This window comes from Coregonus lavaretus (assembly GCF_964263955.1).
Source record: "Coregonus lavaretus genome assembly, chromosome: 7".
Classification (NCBI taxonomy): Eukaryota; Metazoa; Chordata; class Actinopteri; order Salmoniformes; family Salmonidae; genus Coregonus; species Coregonus lavaretus.
The window spans coordinates 21,847,202-21,852,781 of NC_139994.1; positions in this window are offsets into that span (position 1 = coordinate 21,847,202).

The following is a 5,580-nucleotide window of genomic DNA, read 5'->3' on the forward strand; positions in this document are numbered from 1 at the left end:
GGCTAAGAAGATCCCTGGTTGCCGTCACAATAGCCTGTAAAGTTCATGGCCAGCGGCCCAGGAGACATTGGTTACCGAGTGAGGGGGGGTGAATGTGACTAACTTGGTGGCCGGATGCAAGCTGTCCCCTCCATCCCTCCATCCCCCACTCCCCCTTCCGTTAACTCTCCTCCAACTCTCTCATGACCCCTGGAGGGTTAGGGTCACAACCTCTAGGGTGAGGACAGGGTGGGGAATCCCTGCTGCTCAGGAACCCCCCCTCCACCCCAAAAAAAATTAAATATATTTGGGCCCTCCACCCCTGAAATTGAGATTGAATTAATCCTCTAACTTGAGCACTGCATCACACATCCATATAAGAACAGACCACATAGGTAGTAATGGATAATTGGCATAGTTGGGTCACCTTTTGGCTGTTTTAGCGAGAGATCTAGCACCCTTTTTCCTTGTTGCTAGCTAGCAATATGTAGCAACCATGGCCATAGTGATTGCATTGCTGCCTTGAAGGCATCACATCACCCAGATTAGAGCCTTGTGAATACGTTTATCTGGACACAAAAGAAGGGGACCCTTGATCAATCTCTTTGTCGATACATCAAGAAGCACTGGCTAATGCAGAAAGACTATAGAGATGCATATTATTATGGTGGCTATTCAGTGCAAAGTTGGGTTGTGGCCTAGCAATTTGAACTGGGTTTAAAGAGCCATATATAACAAATATGTTGGTCTATTATACTGATACAGTTCCTTCAGAAAGTATTCATACCCCTTGACTTATTCCACATTTTGTTGTGTTACAGCCTGAAATATAAATTGATTAAATATATTTTTTCACCACCAGTTTTTTCACCCTACACACAATATCCCATAATGACAAAGTGAAAACATGTTTTTTGAAAATTTTGAAAATGTATTGAAAATGTAATACAGAAATATCTCATTTACATAAGTATTCACACACCTGAGTAAATACATGTTAGAATCACCTTTGACAGCGATTACAGCTGTGAGTCTTTCTGGGTAAGCCTCTAAGAGCTTTATTTACAATATTTGCACATTATTATTTTTAAAATTCTTCAAGCTCTGTCAAGTTGGTTGTTGATCATTGCTAGACAGCCATTTTCAAGGCCGATTTAAGTCAAAACTGTAACAAGGCCACTCAGGTACATTAAATGTCGTATTGGTAAACAACTCCTTGTATTTTAGGTTATTGTCCTGCTGAAAGGTGAATTTGTCTCCCAGTGTCTGGTGGAAAGCAGATTGAAACAGGTTTTCCTCTAGGATTTTGCCTGAGCTTAGCTCTATTCCGTTTCTTTTTGTCCTAAAAAAAAACTCACTTGCCGATGACACAACATGATGCAGCTACCACCATGCTTGAAAATATGAAGAGTGGTACTCAGTGATGTGTTATGTTGGATTTGCCCCAAACATTACGCTTTGTATTCAGGACATAAAGTTCATTTCTTTGCCACATTCTTGCAGTTTTACTTTAGTGCCTTATTGCAAACAGAATGCATGTTTTGGAATATTCTGTACAGGCTTCCTTCTTTTCACTCTGTCATTTACTGTAGGTTAGTATTGTGGAGTAACTACAATGTTGTTGATCCATCCTCAGTTTTCTCCTGTCACAGCCATTAAACTCTGTAACTGTTTTAAAGTCACTATTGGCCTCATTGTGAAATCCCTGAACGGTTTCCTTCCTCTCCGGCAACTGAGTTAGGAAGGACGCCTGTATCTTTGTAGTGACTGGGTGTATTGATACACCATCCAAAGTGTAATTAATAACTTCACCATGCTCAAACGGATATTCAATGTCTGCTTTTTTTGCATTTACCCATCTACCAATATGTGCTCTTCTTTGTGGAAAACCTCCCTGGTCTTTGTGGTTGAATCTGTGTTTGAAATGTACTGCTTGACTGAAGGACACCTTACAGATAATTGTATGTGTGGGGTACAGAAATGAGGTAGTCATTCAAAAATCATGTTAAACACTATTATTGCACACATCTTTTTCTCCCCAATTTTGTGATATCCAATTGGTAGTTACAGTCTTGTCCAATCGCTGCAACTCCCGTACGGACTCGGGAGAGGCGAAGGTCGAGAGCCATGCGTCCTCCGAAACACGACCCTGCCAAGCCGCACTGCTTCTTGACACACTGCTCGCTTAACCCGGAAGCCAGCCGCACCAATGTGTCGGAGGAAACATGCGACTGAGCACGATGGGACAAGGACATCCCGGCCAGCCAAACCCTGCAACACAGCCCGGGATCGAACCCGGATCTGTAGTGACGCCTCAAGCACTGTAGTGCCATAGACCGCTGCGCCACTCGGGAGGCAAGCTTGTCATTTTTGATTAATTTGTAAACATTTCTAAAAACATAATTCCACTTTGACATTATGGGGTATTGTGTGTAGGCCAGTGACACAAAATCTCAATTTAATCAATTTTAAATTCAAGCTGTAGCACAACAAAATGTGGGAAAAGTGTGAATACTGTATATGTTGAATGTGATATATTATGTTGTTCTGAGCTGAACTTGGAACCTGACCTTGCCACTTTGCGCCTGTAGAAGCTTAAAGGGAAAATCCACTCAAAAACTATATTTTGGTATTTGTTTCATTAGTCCACTGTTGATACAGTCCCAAAAGGTTTTGCATGTCAGCAGTAAATGTTTCAATATATTACACTTTTTAGAAGCAAAGTGTCACCGGCCACATCATCATGATGATGCAAATGCAAAACTTGACAGGTGACATTATTATATTTTTTTACTCTATCAACAGTGGACTAATATTGTTTTTGAGTGTTTTTTCCTTAAGGCTTGGCAAGTAACCCTTAGAAAAGAGGTGTCCTTCTGTGCAAAGTAAAAGTAATGTCTTCATTCTCCAGTTTGTGGGATTTGTTCCTCTATATATACTCATTGGCGAGGGCTATCGCCTAACAGTACATCAGTACATTTTTTGCAATGGAAAACTTCACTACTGATAGTTGGCCTTGTGGTTCAGAAATACTAAGAACCCACACTTGAGCCATACAAATGTCTATCAATATCATAGACACCAATAACATAAAAGAGCCCTGGTGTGACATAACCTGCTTATCACAAGGTTGTATCTCTGTCATTCACAACTCCATATCACCTCACCTCCCTTCCCCCACACCTCTATATTGTCAAGATTGACATTGGCCTCTAAGGCCTCACAACGCCATGTGTTCGATGACTGTGGCCACAGCATGTGACACAAGTCCCCCCTTGGGACCCCTTAATTTCACCCCTATAAGGGAGGGGGAGTGAGTAGTAGAGGTGGGTGCAGGGCTTTAGGCAGCTGAGCTAGAGAACACCCCCACCCCACCCTACCCCTTTTTACATCTGCTGGGTGTGAGTCAACTCATTATAATGGGTGCAGATGCAAGGAATCTCTGATGTCACAATGTCACAGGGATAAGCTGAAACCTGTATCAGGGTGTGCTGTAGAAAAGGCCTGCTGTCCTCTCAGGCTGTGGGTACAGTCTATGGCTCTGCAATGCATTTATGGATGAAGTTTGGTCATGGTTGTCACTTAGTCGACTGGGCAATGTTGGAAAGGATTTCATATGAAGATGCTCTGATTTTATTGGTTGTCTCACAACCTTGTACAACCATCAGATCACTTGTGATCAGCTTGTGATCAACCTTGCACAATGACACATTTCTATACTTGCGAACAAGATCACAAAGAACAGATTGTGCTTTTACAGTAGGATCCAAATCAGTACATTAATCTGTATAGGTTATAAATACTCTGCTCATTAGTGTGTTATATAATGAATATCCTAAAAGACCATTGACTTGCGCTATTTACATATTTAAATGGGGCACACAAGCCATTGGATAGAGCATTAATACAAGCCATAAGCATCTAAAGAGATGGTACATTTATGAGCCATAACATAGCCTTCACTAGCGATGAACCAGGCTTGGTTGTTTTAGGGTTTGTAATGGTCATTGAATGTTTGGCTTAATGTGGATGTGAGGAAAAGAGACATACCCCATTGTTAAGCTATAGCAGTCCATGGTTCTTTAGGAGAATTGGCAAAAGCATATATTTGATATGAAATGATAGTTTGTAAAGGTAAGTTAGGGTGCACAGAGGACACTCTAATCAAATAGAGTGGTCACCAGAAAGAAAAGAATGAAGAGAGATTTGGTGAGAATATCTTTATTCAAATTAAAGTCAAGGGCAAAAGTTATGGGTGTGAGACCACAGCCTTTCCAGGTGCTGGATGGATGGCTGTGATGGTGTGATATGATTGTGGTGGCAGTCAGTGGGAGGAGGGGAAGGCTGTTGTTCTGCGGTTCACAGGTGTGTAGATGAGAAGAAGAAGAGAGGGGGATTCGCTATAGTTCAGATAAACAGATGCAAAAGTTCTCCATTATTTTGATGGTGTGTCTCATCATGCAAGTTCAAGAGCAGGGGGCATTGAAGCTTTTCGGGTGTGTCACTCTCTGACTCCCTTTCCCTCCACCACCTCAACAGCTGGGAGAAAGGGAACGGCCATCTAGAGGGGTCAGGGTGGGGCAGGGTTTTTTGGGAAGACTTGCCATGTCGGTGGGGTCAACTTCGAGAGGTGAATGGGGTGATCCAGTGGCATGGGAAAGTCACCCCGGAGCCTTGGTGAAAGGGATGCAGGGATGCAGGGGGGGCATAAGAGGGGCAGATGGCCCCTATAGAGGGGGGGGTGTTGGTTTATGGTGATGGGACTTTCTATGGGGTTGTGGGGAGGTGGGGTAAGAACGAGTGTGAGTGTCGTCACTGTGCCATTGTCACCGGTCTGCGCTTGGTTCAATAGAAGTTCTCCTAACTTGACCCCACTAACCCTCTCTAGTCTGCCTCTGTCTCAGCCATTGTTCCTGCCCTCTTTGGCTCAATGACTCCCTGGCATTCAGCCCTATTATTGTGGACGGTTTCAGTAAAAGTGTTGTGGACGCGGAACTAACACAGCCATCAATCAGTTGGCCGGTGTAGAGTGTCAAGTGCAGTTTTTGGGGTTGGAAGAGTTCGTCCCCGGGGCGAACGTGGCTGTCCATCTCTATTCCGGTCCCCTTCTGTGTTGTTGTGTCTCAGTCTTTGCTTGTAAACACAGATACATAGGGCATGGGATAGGAATCTTGGTGTATGAATGGATTAGAGACAGGCAAGGCTCCAGCCATGGCATGCTCAATGCCCCAGGACAAAGTGCTGTGAGGTGTAGTTTACAAACTCAGTTTAAAGTTTTTCCTTTAATGACTTGTCCCATAGGGTCTGAGTATCAACCTCCCTTACTGGTCCTCTTACCTGCTCTTAAAGTGATTGGGTGAAAAGGTACTTTATGGGTAAACTACTGTATATAGCCAACATTGAGTTCCTTTGGGAATTCACTCATAGTGGGTGATTAGATAAACACATGCAATAGCATCACCCCCAGTGTACTGGTCTACAAAATGAACCAACACTGATGTTCTCAACCCTAACGGCCAATGATCTTCTTCCCCATTTCTAGATGTATGTGGTGCCAAAGAGCTGGCGTTCCTATTGGAGCCCAGTGACGTCATTGCTGTG